We start from the raw sequence: 21,195 nt of genomic DNA on the forward strand, positions 1-21,195 counted from the left end.
AAGTCGTCCGTATATGACACAAACTTATTACAAAAGTGAGAGGTGCAGTAGTGGATTACCCGACCATTCCTTCTAAGTAGGTGGGTGAACGGCTCAATATATGTCATATAGGAGAGGAGACAAGGGGCAACCTTGCCTAGTGCCTCTGTGGATACCAAAAGGCCTGGTCAATAGCCCATTAAGCAAAATTCTGGCCAACTAATTCCTGTTTAGCCTCCGGAGCGTAGAAATTAAGCAGGGGCTGAAACCTAATACTGCCAAAACCTAAAACAAGCATGCCCAACATACTCGGTCGAACACCTTGGCTATATCTATTGTGACTACTGCCAAGGTAATCGAACTAGCAGTGGCTAAGTCTCTAGATCCAATCAGCTGCTGATATGTTCAGAATTTTCCGCTTTGGCACAAAGCCCTTCTGATCTGGATGTATTAACTGGGGAGCTAGCTTAACCAATCTCCCTGCCAAAATGCTCGTAAAAACCTTATAGTTGGGAGTTAATAGGCAGATTGAGCGATAAAAGTCAGACTTCCTGGGATCCTTGGCAGGTTTTAAAATCAAAACGATTGTGTTTTCCTTCCATGAATCAGGGATAGACACATCCCCCTGGTATACTGAAATAAACTGTATCTCCCACTCTGTAACAATCTCCTCCATTAAAAGCTTACCCAGCTCTGATGGACTGGCGTCAGGACTGGTCGCCTTTCCATTCTTGATATGTGATAGGTGCTCCCTCATTTCCTCCTGAGTGGCCTGTGCCTCCAAGCACTCTTTATACTCCCCAGTAAGCTCCGGGAGCTCAATGCCACCCAGCTATTCTCTAAACCTATCCGGATCCAGGAAAACCTGTTCCGTATACAGTTCAGAGAATAAGGAAACCAGGTACCCCTGTATGTACTCGACCTTATTCAAGACATCTCCCTGGGGATTAACAACCAGCTCCTTGATGATATTCCTGGATCTCTCAACCCTTCCCTTCCATGCCAGCAGTGCACCCGCTTCCCCCATACTGAAACTGTCTCATGCATTCGGTAAACCACTGTTCGCTACACTTCGTATTCAACTTGATTTTATAGTTTAGCTGTGCCTCCTCCAGCTTGTTTAATACCCTTTCCGTATCAGACCCCATATTTTGCCCCTGTAATGCGACCTTGAAGACCCCCTCTTTTTGCTCCAACCTACACAATTCCGCCCTTTTTACCTTATTCTTGAAATGTGCCTGACTTGCAAAACCCCTCGGATGAAAGCTTTAAAAGCATCCCATATTTCCCAGAGGGGAGCCGAGCTGGCATTATCAAGGAAAAAAATCTACGCTAGCTTTTTTCAAGGTGGAAACAACTCCAGCATGGAGAAAAATAGATTGTTTTAGTGTTCACCTTGAGTTTTACTTATCTCCAGAGCACTGGAGAGACATAGAAACAGCAGAGTGATCCGAAATGTGCCCAGGAAAATTGCTGACCTCTTTTATTTTAGCCGCCTAAAGCTCTATTGACAAAAACATAATCCAGCCTAGAATAGTGTCCCTATTTTGTACTATGGAATGTATAGCCTCTCATCGGACCCTTTAAATGTCTTCATACATCCACCAGTCCAATATCCTGGAGCTTATTTATGAGAGCTTGTCTCATTCTAGAAACATGGCAACAGTTCCTCTGGGTCGATCTATCTAAAATAGAGACCAATAAAGTGTTAAAATCACCCCCAACAACCAACAGGGCCATTACCTCTACTAAGTACTACTCCAAACTCGCAATATAATAAGGATCATCTGAGATTGAACCTTCAAATCCGATACACAAACTTGAAACCGGCAGACCGCATAGCTGCCAGGGCCCACTACCAGAATTATCAGTCTTTGAAGATGACACCTCCACCCCAGCACCCATCCTTACCAGGATCGCAACGCCCTTACAATGCTTTGCCTGCTTCGAAGCCACATTGCTCTCCACCCATCTAAATTTGGAGAAAAAAAGCTCTACTCTCATTTGCAGTCAAATGAGTCGCCTACAAAATGAGGATGTGGGCAAGGCTTTCTTCCAGATACCGCATCACCAATCTCTACCTCCCCTGGATTCAAAGGCCATTAACATTCCAGGTTAAAAAAGATAACTCCTTACCACCCCCCATCATCTTCAACTTCATTTAGAGCCCTCACCCAATACATTGACTGGGACCTGAAGACATAAAAGCGACTAATTGGTGCAATTGAGGACATTTGTTTGATTTTTCACACTGCTCCCACCCTGTGCTCAATCCCACACCCACCCCTGTATCCCACCCTGTGGAAACTTCCTGATGCTAGAAGCCATTAAGATGTCTAAAGAGTTCTCCAGGAGAGACTTAAACTATACCCAAAAAATGCCTAATCGCAGTGCACCCCGCACTGCCACCTCCCTACTTCAGCCTTGCAACCTGTCATTCAAGATTGCGTGGGCGGCCGGACGGGAGAACATGGCGGCCATGCACTGAGCTGCAAGCTCTTCAGGAGAGAAAGGCTCCCTGCCGCATGGTGAGTGTCACTGATGCCTCCGACCCAAAGCACGTACCCGGCGGAAAAGCAGATGTAGCCCATCCCTTGGACCTGGATCCCAATGATTTGTTCTGGAGGCCATTTGCAACGGTTGCGGCTGTGTTCCCGCCCTAAGCAGCAGCCAGCGTGCAGGGATCCCGTGCTGGAAGGAGGATGCCTGGGTGTTGCAGCGCAGCAGGGCAGCTCGAGTGCAGGCTCGTGGCTGCAGTGGCAGCATCAGCAAAAGTCAGAGCGCTAGCCAGAAATGTTCCCCACCAACCACAGCGGCGTATTCTAAGGCATGTTGCAGCTCCCAGCTCCAGTGGAGCAGTAGGTAGAGGTGGAGGGACTGGGAGGCTGCAGAGGAGAATCAGCGAGCTTGGCGCCCTACTCATATGGATAAGAGCAGTCAGTCTGTTGGTAAGGCTGGCGGTAAGACCTCGAGGTATACGGTGCACACCAGGGCTATAATAGCAGCTAGGGTAAGCCCTGTGTTAAAATCTACCCCTGCCATCTCGAAGGCTACAGTGAAGGGGCAGTCGTGACTGCCTGGTAGGGTAGTAGGTGTTAAAACCATTGTCCCTGAAATCGGGAAGCCCGCAACACTAGCCAGCAAGAGCTCTGGAGGTGGGGGCAAAAAGGTCCAGGCCCCTCAGGTCAAGATAACTCCCTTGCTTAAATCCTTTTTAAAGTTCTCACTCTAACTTCACCACAGAGAAGATGCGAGCCGGCAGGGCCTGAGACTGGAGAATTCCACTGTTGCTTCTGTTGCTGGCCCAGACATCACTGTACGCATAATTATACCCCCTGAAGCAGAAAGAAGGCCAGATGAAGGCCTGTGCAGTATAGCCCAGGTTGTTACTAGCAACAGGGTTGAGGCTCGTACAGCAGTAGAAGAGCCAGGATTTATTGAGGAGCACGGCCAACGCGAGAAGGATGAAGGTGAAATAGCCATGGTACAATCTAAGGAATTGCTGGCAGCCATCTCCTGGGCGTTAAAGAGATGAAAAATAGATTTGAGGTATCAGAGAATAGCCAAGTGGGCATTCAAGCCTACTGTTCTGCCTTAGCCCAGAAGCTTGATGAAGCAGCTGTGCTCACTAGAGGATTAGAGAAGGAAGTGGATTCAATCAGACAGGATGCCATAAAAAACGCCTCTGGAATATGTCTGCTGACTAAGAAGAATCAAGGATTAAGGGATGATCTGGAGAGAATTTAAAATCATTCCAGGAGGAATAATCTTAGACTCCTGAATGTACCGGAGGCCAAGGAGGACGTTGATATGAAGTCCTTTATAATCTCTCAGTTGTGGGACAAAGTCTTAAAAGACAGGCCAGATAATAATCTAGAGCAGGAGATGCAGTGAGCGCATAGAACCTCCTTCAAGAGGAACCCTCAAAGACAGAATCCAAGAAAGATCTTGGTAAATGTTGTTTCATATACAGGGAAGGAGGCAGTACTGAGTATAGCTCTAAGGAATGGTTCTTTTATGGTCAGAGGTCTTTTTCCTATCATATCAGAAGTGTGTAAAACAACAGACCAGCGGTAGTGGGAGCTTGGCAGAAGAATGGAGGAGCTGCTTAAACTGGGGGCAAAAGTACAACAAAATTTCCCAGCAGTGCTCCACGTCATGTGGAACAAACAGATGTTTAACTACCGGGCTGTGGAGGATATAGACACATTGATTGATACCATCAAAAAGGGGGCAGTATCTTGAATCTTATGAAGATCTTGAACGCCAGGCAGAAAAGGTCCTCTTGTAGCTACATGTGTTCGTTTAGCAACAGAGGAGGTCACCCAAATCACCAGGGAATCTGCTTCTCAATCCTTTGTAGAAGTGGGAGCTGATCTAACCCTGCAGGCTCCACACATGTCATAGAGTGCAGATGCAGTCCTCTTGTGTTCTTGTGCAGGTACATAAAGTGTTGTGATGAGCAGGGGGTGCCGTGACACTGTTATAGGATTCACTATCCAGTTATTTTCATTGAAAGTATTTGCATCTGGTTTTTTTCATTGTTTGATTTTATTGTTTCAGCCTTTACTTTGTATGGTTTTAATTATTTTGGAAGGGTATGTGTGTGTAGGTGACCAATATAACTCTCAGTATGACCCATCTGACACTTGAGGGTTTTGTGGGCCATTTGGGAGCGACATAGCTGCTACACGTCAGATGACATGTCTCCCATGCTTCCATTCAGTGCATTCTGTGCTAATTTACAAATGGGGTTGACGCGTTGGGCAGTCAGGCATGAAACTTGATGCTGCTAACCTGACAAACATCTGGCTGCCATCTTGGACCGCTCTCACCTTTAGCCAAAGTGGGGATCACACAGTAAAAAATCCTAGGACTGGTAGATTTGCATTCATTTGTACACAGTTGTAGGTAGGGCTGCTGGTGGGAATTTCAAAAACAGAAACAGAAAGAGGACTGGTCAGTTGCAGCCTTCTAAGGAGGATTACAAAACGACTAGTAAGAAGTTGAATATTATAGCTGAGAAAGAATACATTGTTAAAAAGGGTAAAAAAGAAAAAAGCAAATACATGAGAACAGTGTTTGACATATTTGGAAATTATGTTATTAACGACTTGAAATTTTTTCATACCTTTGCCCGATGAAGGCATCATCAAATGAGATGGCGGTATCAGTTCTGGGTGGGCCAGGTTCTGTAGGAATGTCCAGAGAGGAGTTGAGAGAAATGTCAACAAAGAGCATAAACAGAATGGTTTTGAAATCAGTGAGGGCTACTTTTTTGTCAAAATCTATTGGGCGGAAAAATAAACCAGTAAAAAAAGGATTGGATGATAAGGGCTGATAATTATTAATTTTTGGGGAATTTCGACTTTGAGCAGCCAATGTGGAAGAAAAAATAGAAGGGGAAGTTGGAGCGAATAATTCAGTAGTAACAGCACTGGTTCAATAATATTCTGAAATAGAAAAGAAAAGTAAGACAACCGCCTTCAAAAAGGCTGCTGCCCTTGGGACGTTTTTTCTCACTAGGAATATAACCTCCACAGAGACCTTCTTCTAAAAGAAAGAAAAAAGAAGAATACAGATTAAACGCTTGAAGGGTGATGATTATGAGGAGGATGAGTTTTTGAAGCAAACATTGAATTTCAGATGGAGATGAAACTTTGAAAACCAAAGGAAACGAAAATGTCTACCAAAGAAAAGGTCTAAGTGATGCACAATCTGTTTTGCAGTCATGCCAGGGGATATCTAGTGTCTGCTGACCAAGGATTGGAGCATTTGGAACATGTGAAATAATATATTGCAGTTAAGATAGGGAAATATCTTTAGGCTTAAAAAAGGTATGCGTATGCATAATGCTATCTCTGGCCAGATTATACCAGGCTTCGATCCAAAGATAGTTAAGTACATAACAAGCCTGGTAAGGGATTATAAGAAGGCGATTAATAAGTCGCTGAAAGCATGGCAAGATAAAGTTCTGGATGTTTTGGACCTGACATGACTAACAAAGCTTTTTCAAAGGGCACAGATGTGGACATTTGGGGCCTATTTATAAAAGCATTTTGGAGTAAATCAAATAGCTCTCCTGTAGTACTCTTTCATTTACTCTTAAGCACATTTGTGAATTGGTCTCAACCAAATTGTGATAAAATTGGAATATTCAAATGGAATTAGTACTTTTTGCCCTTTTACTAATAGGGAGTTGGACATTTTGGGGACAATTCACAAATATGTTCAAAATATGTAAGAGAGTACTATTGTAGTTCTACTTCTTGTTCTCATAAATGTTTTTGTGAATCGACCCTTGTGTGTCTTCGAGGCTGAAATAAAAGATCAATTTGTTGTATTTGGGAATGCTAATGTTTGAATAATGACAGAATTAATTAAATCAATACTTATGAGAATCAACCAAAAATTGGTGACTTTGAGTTTCAGATGGAGGTTCAGCAGCTCCTACCTAATGCGATCAATTAGTTTTTGAAAACTTGCCTCGCATGCAGTATGTTTGTGAACCTGGATAAGGACCAGCCCTTAAAAAGAAACTTTGATCAAGGTGTTTTTTGGAGAGCATGGTATGGAGAAGTCGATTCTCTGACTTCTTCCAGGAAAGATCTTGGGGGCATATCAACAACTACCGGCGATAATTATCGCTGAGTGCACTTAGTGCTCGGATAATTATCGCGGGCTAGTGCCGATTTTTATCGCTGAGATAGCGTGCTATTAGCAACGCTTATCTCATCAGCGATAAAAATCCTAGCGCTAACTGGCTAACGTGAGATTATCGCTGGAAACCCAGCAATATTCTCACATTAGCTAGTTGATAGGGACTCACAAACTTAGCCATGATATCCACCTTCCATAGGATATCATGGCTAAGTCAGTCCTGAAGCAGGCGTAAGGAAAGTAGCGATAACGGGGGTTATCGCTACTTTTCCTGACGCTATGCTTCATAGCGTTAGGCTTGCTGATAGGAGAAATGTCGCTTAGCGACATTTCTCCTGTTATGCCAGGTCAGGAACGCCCACTTTGCATCTCATTAGAGATGCAAAGCTGGGCATTAGGAATCCTGACGCTAAAGCAAGGTTTTGCGCGTTAGCGTGACCTTGCTGATTAGGCGATAAAATTATCGCTGCTTTTCGGCCGAAAACGGCCGCAAAAGCGGCGATAATTTTTTATCGCCTGCTTGTTGATATGCCCCTTGGTTTCTCCAACTATTGTCAGCCTGTGCAGGGATGTGATTACTATCCAGACATTTAGACTACAATGGGGATTTTCCCGATGGAGGCCAAACACACAAGGGAAGAGGAAGAGCTCAAGCATAAGGACCAAGAGGTACAGATCAGTATCAAGCAGTTAAAAGTAGGAGGATGGTTAAGGTATCTCACCGGGAAGTGAATGGGTGCTTCAACCAGTTTACAAAAGGCTGGACAAAGAGATATCTTTCTCAAATCAGGAAAGATATTTGTTGTCAAAAGAAGCTTTGAAATGGAAAGAAAAAGAAAAGCAGAAATAAAAGAGCTAGTTCAGACTTATTCAGGATTACAAAAAAATTAATTTTTAGTGAAGAAGAAAGATTTTCAGGAGCAAGATTTACATCCAATGAAAAATGTACATGATATGAACAAGTGGGTTGTGCATCATTATTTCAAGATGAAATGGCTTCACTTGCTCACATACATGATACCATGAAGAGATGGTATGGTTTAGCTGGACTTAAAGGACTTGTGTTTTTTTTTTTACAGTGCCATTGCATCGGGAACATGAGAAATGTTCAATTTCGATGGGAGCACACGATATTGCAATTTACGTGCATGTCTTTGGGTTGTCACCCATGTCTTTGTGCTTTAGCAACCTATTAATGGCAGTGGTAGGTGATTTGAGGAGAACAGCTTTACATTTGATAACATTTTTTAGGCAGCATATTTCTGATAGCTCAAGGCATAATTTGTTTGTAAAAATAGACGGTTTGGCAATCCAGGTGAAGGATTTAGATGGTCGGGTGAATTGAGAGAAGTTGGTTTTGCAACCAATGAGGTAGGTAGAATGTTTTGATTTAATGATCTGTGTAAAGAAGTCTCCTCTTAACTTACCGGCGGTAAAATGAAATAGGTGGAGAGAGAACTAAGGATGGTGCTGGCGAAAAACAGTTTGTATATCACACTAGAGGGTTAGTAACAAATGGAGTGAATAGTCGCATCCACATCACCACTCCAGACTATATTCCTCACACAAAGTAATGGGATGCTGATTCAGAACGCAAGCAAAGTATATCTTAAAACCGAAGAAAGATTAAAGAGAGAAGGGGGAGTCTTATCTTTTAAAGAGGAGAACCCTCACTCACCCAAGGGTGACATGCTTCATCATTGGGTCCCCTCTTGCACACTGCAACCGCAAGGTATACAGTGTGGGCTACAACTCTCCAAAATGGAGAGGAGTGTGAGGTGTTTTATAAGGTTACCAATTTAGGCAATGGGAGTGGGGGGCAGAGTGCAAATAAAGAGCAAAAAAGTGTATTAAAACTAGCTCCTGGGTGACAAAAACGAGTTTAATAAATGTCCCCATGGGCTAGGATTAAAAAGAAAGTGATGTACAGGACTAAAATAATGTCCTAATCGTCAACGGTCAACATGTTTCTGCCAAATGACTAAAAGTTTGCGGCATTCATCGGGACCTCTAACGTTGTCACTCTGCTAAAGATTAGTGAAGAATAAAAACCATACTTAATTGTTATGGTCGTTATGACAATGGCACCAGCTGCAGTCCGGTCCAATGTCTAGGCGGTAATTTAAATTTACCTCCACCTTTATGGGAGTCTTGCCTCAGATCACAGATTTCTCAAGATACTCTGTGTCCTTCCTTAGACGGCAACAACCAAAGGGGTCATAACGACCATAACAATTAAGTATGGTTTTTATTCTTCACTAATCTTTAGCAGAGTGACAACGTTAGAGGTCCCGATGAATGCCGCGAACTTTTAGTCATTTGGCAGAAACATGTTGACCGTTGACGATTAGGACATTATTTTAGTCCTGTACATCACTTTCTTTTTAATCCTAGCCCATGGGGACATTTATTAAACTCGTTTTTGTCACCCAGGAGCTAGTTTTAATACACTTTTTTGCTCTTTATTTGCACTCTGCCGCCCACTCCCATTGCCTAAATTGGTAACCTTATAAAACGCCTCACGCTCCTCTCCATTTTTGAGAGTTGTAGCCCACACTGTATTCCTTGCGGTTGCAGTGTGCAAGAGGGGACCCAATGATGAAGCATGCCACCCTTGGGTGAGTGAGGGTTCTCGTCTTTAAAAGATAAGACTCCCCCTTCTCTCTTTGATCTTTCTTCGGTTTTAAGATGTACTTTGGTTGCGCTCTGAATCAGCATCCCATTACTCTGTGTGAGGAAAAACAGTTTGTATCTGAGGGAACCGATAAGTCTGATAGGCTTGTTATTGGCATCTCTCCAGGCTATCTTTCCCAATAGAGCATTTCCGAGAAGAGATTGCGGGTGGATTTGTTTGGCTAGCTTCCTGCAGCTCACCTGAGGGTTTCTTCAGTTGGAGACCAGTTCCCGAGGCTCTAGGGACAAAGTTAAAGAATGCAAAGGTCAAAAGCATTATGAGCTCCTGCATTTTGCAATATTTCCAGGAGATTGGATGCAAGGCGGGGCAGATAAAGTTGTTTTAATCTTGGTGACTGCAATGGTGTCAATGGAATAACGTGTAACAGTTTAATATGATCCAATGTTGCCCTCTTGGGGGTTCGGTGATATTTACAAACGATTTGGGCTATAATGTCACCAGAACCCCTCATTGGACCATATTGCACAGTTACCCGTTAGGTATTCTGTCTCTGTGTATATATATAGTCATTTTGTCCCACCTGGACTTCTCCGTCATTGTTTCTAAAGCGCCTCGAGTCGGGGGCACACAGTAGCAGTGCGGGATCACACACTGCGATCGAGGGGGCGGTGGAAACTGTCACGACTCCCGATTCCAAACGCTTTGGCATAAGCGGCAGCTGACGCCGCCTCCGCACTGGGCTCTGACAGGCTCCTTCCCCTGTGCATGTGTGTTCCTCCTGTGTGTGCGCCTGGGCTCCCCCGTGTGCGCTTCGAGCAGCAGACGCCGGTTGCTTCCTCGTGTGAATCACTCGCTGGACGGGCTCGCGCTGAATGTGGTTTTCCTGTCAGGGAAGAAGTGAGGCAGCCCTCAGCCTGCAGGACACATGATGTGCGCGGGGAGGAAGAGGCAGCATTGGCTGTGAGGGGGCGAGCCCTGCAGATTTCTCGGTGAGTACAGACCCCATTATTCTTTCTTGGGGGGAGAGGGGGGCTCCCTGCTGTCACCGATGACGCTGTCGAAGGACTGCAGGACACTGATGCAGCGGCATTGCGCCTGGCTCCCACCGCGTGCCTCTGCATCCGGTGCGTTGGAGGTGGTTGTAACTGCAGGGAGAGCTGGATAATTTGCAACAGGCCGTGGCGCGGGGGTCGGTAGGGCTGGGGGGGTGTCACTTACCTCATAGACCCCCAGACCTGTCAGTAATGACTCCGATGTCTGTATAGTCCTTGGAGTCTCTGTGCTTCAGCCTCACCATGTCCTACCTCGCCTGCGTGGCAAGGGGGGAGCCCTGGGCACCTCCTCAGCAGCCGAGTGTGAGGCGACGCTGCATGGGCAGCCCGCCCTGTGGAAGCCGAGATGCAGCGGCCGCCGCCAATCTCAAAAGCAGAAGCTAGGGAGCCAAGGACGGGACCGAAGACGCAGAGCTCTGAGGTCGCCGGGGAGTCGTGGCATTGAGGCTGCGCGGGTAAAGCTGGGGTCCAGGCAGGAGCCGCGCGCCAGGTGGAGGCGGGAGTGCACAGGAGGGACGGGCGCACCTCTGTGTTTGTTAGTAGTGATGTGGTTTGTGGCGCGCACACCACGAACTGAACCATCTTAAGATGCGGAAATGCCATTTCAGACCCCAGGTTTCATTGTACCCCGCACCGCGGCCCGGACGCTGCCCGGGAAGTGGGAGCACCTTTGTGGTTGTGTGTTTTCAGCTGGGAGGATCAGTGTTGTGTCGCTGTGTTCACAGACCCACTGATATGACATGTTTATGATGCTGCGTGAGCTACCACTCATGTAGGAGACAGCTGGCATCCGAGGCTGTGTGTGCGCTGGTGATGAACAGATAAGACTATCTGCGTGCGCTGTGCACTGGAACACGTGGAAGGATGTATATGCACCCGTCTGCAGTGCCACAGGACAGGGGGTGTGCAGCGGAGTAGGCATTCATAACGCGACGTGCACTTCCGCACAGATGCCTTACGCAAAGATGGAAGGGGGTCATGACCCTGCAGTGTCACCCTGACTGGAGGATGCTTATCACACTGTCTGCAGCGCGCGCGGGTGTGAAGTTATTCTTGACACCGACTGCGCTCTTCTCACTGGAGGCTTCATAAAGCACGGGGAGGGGCAAAACACTCAAAATCTAGGCTTTAAACCTAGAAGCAGGAGCACAGAGTAAGTTCGTATGTTGCAGGGCACAAGTGTTAAAAAACATGAAGTGGGGTACTAACGTACTTAGGCAGTATGCAGGTGACATCACGGCGCGTGACATCACACATGGCATCACAGGGATTCACACCACAGGAAGTGGCATCACAAGAAGTGACAGATCTTAAGCCATCACATATATGTTTACAGGTCTATTGTGAGTACATTTGAGTGCATTTCGAGTATACATGCAAACTCTCCTGATTTAGGCAGAAGATTCACACTTTTGTAACCTACACATAAAACAATGTTGCTTTTTGTCAATGTAAAGCTTCCTTTACCCAAGGACTGAACAAACTAACTCCACCGCCAGCCCACTCAACCAGGCATAATATTCTACATGCCGCACATTTCCATGTAGAAGTGATTGCTTTAGCTGCCTGCGCTCTCTAGCAGTGAGACCACTCTCTTACGCAAAGTATACTTACTCAACCTTTCCCACCTGCACTCATTTTAGGAGATTGGGGCTCATTTTTCACCAACAGACCATGACTCAAAGCAAGAGTGAAAGACAGACCGGGAAGAAAGGAGAGAGATAAGAAGAAAAAAAACGACGAAGGCAAAAAGGGGGAGGAAAAAAACCATCTGCAAGAATAAACAATTTTAGGGTAGAGAAAGAAAAAGGTTATGGCAACCTTGGGATTCAGCAATAGGACCCTAAGAAAAGGTTTGGGGCTCTTTTTTTATGTTTTTAAAAATTACACACTGCCCAACCCCACCCCCAAATATCACCACCACATTTAGCAGCAGGCATCTCTTATGTTCTTATTGTTGGCATAACAATATCTAAACCACCCTCACATTTACCAGCGCAACCTGACAGCTCACCCTGGAATCAGTACCACCAGGCTGCCCACACAAAGAATGGACCGTAAATTTCACAGGAAGTATCAGCTCCACATAAAAATAACTGTAAGCTGTACAGTATCCAAGAGGGAAATGGAATTAGTGAAAAAGGTGACTCACAAGAAAAAGGCACATACAATTCCAGTCCCAACTAGCACTTTCAAGAAAATATTGGCCTTCCGCAAGAAATATGACTAGATTGCATAGAACAATTACCCACGTAGGGAGATGTAGGAACAGCGAGAGGCACTACATACTATCACTAGTAATCAGAATCTACACTAGACCTTGCTGGCTAATAAGACCCCTGCATACTCTAGACATGTTACACTGCCAACATGGTGCACCAGATACAGCCTGCTCCACCTACTTTTTAAAGTAACACTGTCAAGTGGGCTCACATATTCACTGTAACCTCATCTTGAAAGAGCCAGCCCTAGGTAAGCATACACGATCTTTCATTTCATAGATAGCATAACTTTGAATTACATCAGTCTCCCAGACCCAAGAGCATCATAACAACAAAGCTAACCTGTTTTTTGTAATACAGTACATAGCCAACTTTGCAACATCACTGCAATAGGTAGATGTGAGAAATGCAAAAAACCAAACTAACCATACCCTGGCAGGAACAACTTGGGCAAAATTTGACACAGCCATATGCAGCGCTCTCAAATTTCCAGAGTTAAAAAAATGCAACTTGTCTTCCTTTCAAAGAAAACAGCTCTTCAACATTTAGTGATTGGAACTGGTAAATACAGCACATAATTTCAAATGTTTGGAAATAATTTTTTGTTGTGGTGTGACAGATTTAGATACTTCTGCATGAAAATGAAATATTTAGGTCATGGAAGAGCAAGAAGGATTACACAAGACAGTCCTTATTTGAAGTGAAAGTGCTCAGTTGCGGCATCTGCCCGCCACCCACGCTTCAACCTAATTTGCCAAGAATTAAAGATAAAGCATTAACCTTTGATGTTAAGCAGTAGAAATAAAGATATGTCTATCTAATTGCTGAAATGAACAATGTGAAAGCAGAAAACCCGGGATCAATCCCCGCTTTCCAGCTAGACCAAATTCCGTGATCCTAGGCAAATTTCTCGGATTGAATGGCTGTAATGTTGTACCATGTATAATACGAATCTAGGATGCAGGGAAATGAGGCACCAAATAGGCTCACAGCCTGGAAGAGACGTTAGATGAAAGTTTGTCAACAAGGTCTACCTGCCTCCTTACCCTCACGGAGCTCTAAATAGGACGTTACTAAAGAAATACTAACATGGCGACCAAATGGGTCAGTGTGTATGGCATGTATGAGTATGGTGAATGACGTTTCACAACTGAATGTAAACAAATAGGATACTAACAGGATCCTTGTGAGGTCCTGATTAAAGCCAACTAGCCCGGTGAGGCATTGGTGTGATGGCTGAAAAACATTTTGACCCAGGGTTACAGAGGATACTAGTTCCCTTAGTGCATCCTCGCCTATTTTTACTCTGTCAGGGAACCCTTTGAAAATAAAATCAGCTCTCAGGACACTCTAGACAATTTTAAATCTAGGATCCCACCCAATTACCTAAGAGCTTCATTGGCAACCGAGGTTGAGCCTGCCCAGATACATTAGGTATCTGGATGAGGACTCTATGATGACTCATGTCACTTGGAATGCCAAGGGGTGAGAGCCCTTTTAATACCATAGGGTGATCCTCTTTGATGGGTGTGGAGATATTGGCTTAGCACAGTAGAGGGTTGCTCCTGTTGTTTTTCTATGGTTAGGTGTTTGGAAAGGTGAGCAAACTCTGTATCACTTCTCACTCACTCCTTCTTGGAATATAATAATAAGAATCTAAGCTACAAATATAATGCATTTGACATGACTTTCATGTGGCTTCTACCTGCCAGCCACACTCTCACCTCATGCACCAAGAACGAAAGACAAAACATTGACCTTCGATGTGAAATAGGAGAAATAAAGAGATGTCTTTTAAGTGGCTGAATTGCACAAAGTGAATGCAGAAACCTGTGAGCTGCCCATGACCTCCCTTTGCTAGGTGGGGGCTGCATTGATGACTTAGCTGTCATCCTGGGGCATTGCTCTATCGAAATGAGGGCCATCACACTGTGCAATGCTGTGATCTGATGTGGGCATTTGCCTGTGTGCGCTGTCACAAACCCCATATGCCAGGAAGGGGTCGTGGTGAAGTGAGCAGCGTGCAGCTTTGAAGGAGAAGCAAGACATTACTAGTGGAGGAAGAGCAATGATTTAACTACCCAAAACTCCAGGAGGACCCAAGATCTGCCGCCGGATTCAGGGAGGCTTACCACATAGGTGGAGGAGCATGTGAACGACTGTAGCCTCTACCATAGCATCCAGTCTTATGAGTGACAGGGCACTCAGACCCTCCACTCCCGCGAAAGCGAGTAAGACTGAATACTGGGCCACCAATACTGGGCTTGCTCTGACTGACACACTACAGCACGGAGGCACTTTGACTTTCTCAAAGACATAATGGAACTTCGAAGACTTGAACTCACTAGAGGGGCCTAGCTGGAATGCTGCCTAAATTAATAGGGAATAACCACTTTTCTTTTACATGGAATCGGAACTTGAGAGTTGATCCAAGGAAAGCTAGAGTGCCTGCCTTTAGAAAACTGGGTATATAATTTGCACACAAAACACATGGATTGCTGTACAAGAACGCCTATGCACCACCCATGTAAAACCTACCTAACGCGTGGTAATGCAAGGCAGCGCAATGGCTTGCCTTGCGTATTTGTTTTTGCTTGTTTTTTCCCAAAGCCATGAAAAAACTATCCTATACCTATATTCTGTTACTTTTCTTACCCGCAGCCCCACAATGTTTCTCCAGTGGCGTAACAAGAGTTAAAGCCCCCCCCTGCAAGGTACACAAAGGGGCCCCAGCTCTGGATTTAATCCGGAATTATCAAGCCTGAGTAATGTGCTGAGGGAGGTCCCCTGCAGCTCAGGGCCCCCGGCACCACGGGGGCTGCAGAAGCCTGTGTTACGCCCCTGTGTTTCTCCCCGCCAATCCCTGTTTCTTTTAGAAAACTTATATCAAAATGGTTGCCCATGCATGCTCATGTATCCTGATGCACTGGTAGGCATCTTGGGGCAGGTTTTTCTCCTAAAGACAAGCATGTCAAGATGGCCGCTTGGGCATCCAGATGTGATGCACTACCATTTCAAATTTTTTTATGCATATTTTTTATTATGCTTTACAAACCAGCATTGACAGAGCCAGTGGCTTAGCCCTCTTATTTTAAAGGTGAGACCTATTAGCTGTACTAATGCTTGTTTATTTTTACTAGAGAGGTACTTGAAACAGAAAGAGGTCACGCTGTCATAAACCATAGTGCAGAATATACCAAACAATGAGTGCAGTCATTTTGAGACAGTAGAGTAGTTTTAAAATCTCATTGGTTTCATTTACTGAAAGCAAGTAATTTTTTAAGTGCATTGCATCAAAATTATATTTTGTTTTCATATATGTGTATAATCTGTTGATTTAAATTTGCCTGAGGGCCAAGCACAAGGAAGGTGTGAGTGTATAGGTTCAGGACATTTGGAAGTGTTGTGTGGAGGCGATAGAGAGGAATGTGGGATTAGTACTTGCATTGCACAGTACATTGAAAGGTTTGGATTATGTTATGTTAATGCGACTTGTAGAGCGCATATATACCAAAAGTTGTCTTCTCCAGAGATGGAAAAAGCCTACTTGTTGAAAAGGCAGGTTTTTAATTGTTTCCTAAATGCAATAATAGTGGGAAGGGCTCTGATCTGAGGAGGAAGGGTAATCCATAACTTGTCAGTTCCAAACACAAAGCTTCTGTCTCCCCAGTTGGTTCTATAAGTTCCGGGAATGGTTGGAAGGTTTGCCCCTAGGGAGCGCAAAGGTCCACCAGGTGTGTAAATCTGCAAGGAGTGCTTCAGAAACTCAGGCCCTGTATTGTTAATCGCCTCATAGGCAATGCACAGCGCCTTAAATTGTATTCTGCGTCTAATTGGTAGTTGTCTAAAGACCTTAGACACAGAATTGAATTTAGGGGTCCCAGAAAGCATCCTTGCGGCTGCATTCTATGTGTGGGGTGTAAGGTGTAAAGGTGTTGGTTCGAGAAACCAAGGTTAGACTTTCACTTGTCAGAGAACTAATATCAAATATGTCCCACTTTCCCCCTTGTATACACCCAAATGCAGCAAAACAATGCCTATATATATGCAAATGAGAAGCACCATGAGCGGAACACTTGAAGGAGATACCTGAGGGTGTGCTTTAAGGCCCCCAGTGTGTTGGATGACCTTTGACATGAGCACTGTCAGTGTCCCAGACAGATGCTCTAATAGTTGGCACCAATCTGGGGAGAACAGATGTAGACGCCATTGCCTCCACCGTGCGCCTCCACTACGCAGTTCTTGTGCCCAAGCAAACCTGCAATTTTGCATCAGCCCTTTTTGGCAGGCACGACCCCTTCTTTGAACAGAGCGAGAAGACTGGCAGCCGTAACGTGCCAGGAGCAGACTGCTCCTGGGGTTGCTATCACTCACCCACAGAAGACGCCTTTCACTCACTGCAGCCGATGCCTTTCACTCACTGCAGCCACGCAGGCTTAGGTCACTTATAACACTTTCAACAAATTTGAGTCCACACCACAGTGAATTTCATTAGATGCAGCTTTGTGTTTCCCTTCGTAAATATTGAACTATATTTCACAATGTGCAAACCGGTGTTTTACTAGGACAGCACTGGCTGAAGGAGTCACGCATGATGCGGGCCTCTTAGCTATGGTTAGTAGAGCATTGGACAGCAAGCAATACCTGAAATGCCACCCAGGTTTAGTCCCATGTCACACAGCCTCGACCATCGTAACTTAATAAGGACTTTAAGGGCTAAAGGCACAAGTATCGTCTACTGGATAAAGAGTGACCGAGGTGGCTCAGTGAGTTAAATATCTGTGTCCGACCCACAGGTCACAATCTCGAGCCCTACATTTAGTAGCAATAAACTGGTGCTAGTACTACTTGTTATGTAGAGGTCGTATAAATAGGGGGCCTTATTTATGAGGCCTTGCAACCCTTTTGCTCTGCCGTTGAGTCACTTTTTGTTACGCAGTGGTAGCGTAAACAATGCGCCACGGTGTGGCCCATTTACAATGTGACACATCTAGGGAGATGCATCACGTTGTAAACGCCTGTGCCACATTATTCCTGCATCAGATATAATGTATGCAGGGTGGGCGTTCCGATGCAGGAAACCCTCGTAGAAGTGACGCCGTGAAATCTACAAGATTTCACTACGCCACTTCTAGGACGCCACTGTGTCAAAACCTTATGCCTGCTTGAAGCAGGCGTAACAAATGACGCAGCACAATAAGTTTAGGCCTCCCAATGCATTGCTGGAGTTGCGTCGTGCTTGCAACACAACTCCAGCCATGCATGACTTTTGTGCCTACAGATGCATCAGAATTTCTTGTAAATACGACGCATCCATGGTGGCGCAAGGGTTTCGCATGCAGGTGCGAGGAAACTGACGCATTTCTGCTCTAACGCAGAGATGCGTTAGTTTCATGTAAATCTGCCCTTGAATATGCCAATACTGCAGGTGGAATGTTATTAAGAGTACTTACCTCTGTGGGGATGGTAAGGGTGGATCAGTCTGTCATGTGCCAGGCAAGCCTGAAGTGACCCGGTGCCACAGCCGCACCGGCCTTGTAGGGGCGCCCGCCATGTGCACAGTTCGATATGTAGTACTGCCCTTGTTTATTTACAGGCCGTACCAGGGGTGGCGCCCTCATCATCAGTCGTGACCCCACACTGCACTGTTAAAGTGTATCATGTTTGTAAAATGTCACGTCACCACCCTCTGATGGCGCTCTGAACACTGAGTGATTGTTAAAGCCTCATGCACCTGTGATGTGGTTTATCTGTTGTTGTTCTGCCTTTTGTTGTCTTAGGATCCCAGAGGGAGCCTTCAATGATGACTATTATGTGTTGCACATTATGTTAAATATTTCCCTTCCTCTTCCCCTTAATCCCCTCCTCTCTATGTGTTTTTCTCTAGTATTTGCACTTCCAGTGCTCAAAGGACCAGAAACAGATACTTCTGTGCGCTTGCTGCAGCCTTCGGCCAAAAAGCGAAGGTTACAGACAAATAACTAGCAGTCTGGGTAGCGAGGGAGGCTGTGACAGGCCGTGGCATTGAGTCTGCTTCTGTGGAGCAGATGTTCGGCTGCCAGACCTGAGCCGACCGAGCTTCCAAAGCTGGGTCCGGCGATGGAAAACCCTCAAATCTTCCATGCAAAGACCAAGGAAAGCAACATAGAAGCAGAGGGCAGGCGCGGCGAAGCAGCTGGGAGCTCAGAGTGTGACCGGCACGCAAGACTGGCCGGTCAAGGAAACAGATTCAAGCATTCACAGACAGGCTCTTGTGAGTGGCGGATGGGTTTGTGAAGGACAGAACCAGTCCTTGCGAGGCCTGCTGTAGGTCAATAGTTTCAAAGTTGCGCTAAAGCAAACATTCTTCATACACTTCTAATGTTATGCTCCATGCCTTTATATAGAACATGCATACCATTGTGGGGCCTTTCGGGATCTGGGCGCTCTTCACCGGACTGAGGGCGGTCTGTTCACACTGTATTTAGTTGAGTTTAGTACTGTTTAAGGGTGGTTCGTACTGGAGGGGGCTGTCAAAGTTAAGATAGATTAGTGTTCTAGCGAGAAATAAATTAAAATATAATTGCACAATATATCGCATTTGATTTGTAAGAACAGTATCCAGGCCAAGTCCCTGATTCGGATCACACTCTCCCGTATAATTACGTGATAATAAAACTATGTTTTGTGTATAGCGCCTCGCACCTCACTCCATGAGTAGGCACAATAAACCAGCCACCATTACTCAATGCAATCTTCCTCAATGTACCGACCTCAGGGAGGTAAGTCCGAGTTGGCCTTGCCGGAACTCACCCTCGTGCCCTGCAGCCCCCAAGAGCTGTCAGCGATGGCCAGTTAGTTCCCTGAGCCTTCGTGTATTTACTTATCTCGTTATTTCTTTTATGTGCTTTGTGGGGCGCCGTGTTACCCTCCATTCACTCCACAGCACTTTGCGACCCTGAAAACACACACCCTTGCATTACAATAGCGTAATTCATAGCATACGGACATCAGCGGCAAATAGATATTGTTTTGCACATCACGGGTGTAGGCGGGGGTGGAGGGGGGGGGTGGAGGGCGGGGGTGGAGGCGGGGATGGAAGGCGGGGGTGCAAGGGGGGTTCCATGCTTTTCTCGATGCCAGTCCACATAGAGTCGTTGAACGTCGCACCCACGTCGTACAATGACTTGCTTTTAGGGGGGCGCATTGGTGGAATGCTGTTGGATTTAAAGTCCAACATTTTCCCTACTGTTGCGTAGACTGGAGTAGGAATAGTAAATTAAACTATTCCAACATCCAGCACCCCCCTAAGGCAAGTCATTACAACGACTTGTATGCTGAACAAATGCGTCCTAAAGACGCGTTCATATAATAAAACGCATGCGTCCTAAATGCATGCGGAATACAGTCATGCATTCATTCACCATTGGTGAAAGCGTGCTTAGACTTCGACTGAACAGAGGGGCATTGCCAGACTCAAGCAGAGGCCCAGCCGTGACCTAGAACGCAAGAGATGCAAGTCAAAGGTGACAAACCCCTTAACAAGATTCACAACCGAGGCTACCACAGAACCATCAACACAACTCAAATGGCAGAGCCCACAAAGCACATTAACGTGGCACCTATTCAGGTGAGGGAAATCTTGAACATCGACCATGAAGTGGCTAACCCTATTGTTGTCCATTATTTGTAAAGCGCACAGCTACCTCTGGAGAGGTGTCCCAGCGCTGGGGGGCCGTCGGGAAGATTAGGCGAGCTATTGCCCAGAGTCACATGAAGCTGGGCTGATCTGCCGCTGGCACCGGGGATCGAACCGTGAGCCCCAGGATCCGAAGGAAGTCGCTCTGGCCGCTGCGCCACACCTCTTCCACCCTTGCGGTCTGAAAAGTGGACCATGTGTAACTCAACAACACCTGCTGGCCTTCTTACGTTCTTTGAATCCAAAATCCATACTTCTCATGGTAACATACATTGACAATCTCTCTACCCACTAACATTGCTTCCCTTAATACTATCCACATTCACCTCTTCAAAACACATAGGGACCCCTTAGATGGTAGGCGTGGCCATCATAATAAAATCGTCCAGTTCAGTTGCTTTCTGCCAACACACTGCACATCACAAACACACCAAGTGCCTCTATCACATAAGAATAGTGCATGCCGGTCTGAAGCATTCCATAATCACCCAGCTCTGGGAAAACACCATCTGCATACCCTAAGATCTTGACAAATTGTTGGTCCATCTCCAACCTCTCTTCGTCAGCAACAGCCAACACAATGAAGGTGACAAGAAAGCGCCAAGAGTATGACAAACTAAACTACCTCCTCCAAGACTGTCAGTCAGATTTTATTCTTTCCAATAAAAGCAAGAAAGTCAGTATTAGGACATTTGTGTCATCCACTTACCCAGTATCCTGTGGTGCTCCCCAAGGATCCACCCTCTCTTACCTCCTGTTCAACATCTATGCATCATGGCATAATTACTCGGTTAATATCTGGTTAGTTTCCAAATGTGTGCAGACTTGCTCATCCATTTTGGGCATCACAATAGTCCAGTTCCCACTACTATCACCTCGTGTTTAAACCACGTGATCCAGTGGATGCAGAAGAGCCTCTACTGCGTAGATAGTGCTAAAAGCAAGACCCTCCTAATAGGAGAAACCGAG

At 45.6% G+C, this 21,195-nt stretch overlaps 1 protein-coding gene across 1 annotated transcript in view; it reads left to right on the top strand.

Moving 5' to 3' along the window:
* Nucleotides 1-9,978: 9,978 nt before the first annotated feature.
* SPECC1 (sperm antigen with calponin homology and coiled-coil domains 1) overlaps nt 9,979-21,195 on the top strand; it is a 1,265,733-nt gene continuing 1,254,516 nt past the window's right edge. The window contains exon 1 of the mRNA XM_085649254.1: nt 9,979-10,263. The gene's annotated coding sequence lies outside the window, so the exon portion shown is untranslated. The remainder of the gene's footprint in view (nt 10,264-21,195) is intronic.

The sequence above is a fragment of the Triturus cristatus genome, chromosome 3_2 (assembly GCF_964204655.1).
Source record: "Triturus cristatus chromosome 3_2, aTriCri1.1, whole genome shotgun sequence".
In the NCBI taxonomy this organism is placed as follows: Eukaryota; Metazoa; Chordata; class Amphibia; order Caudata; family Salamandridae; genus Triturus; species Triturus cristatus.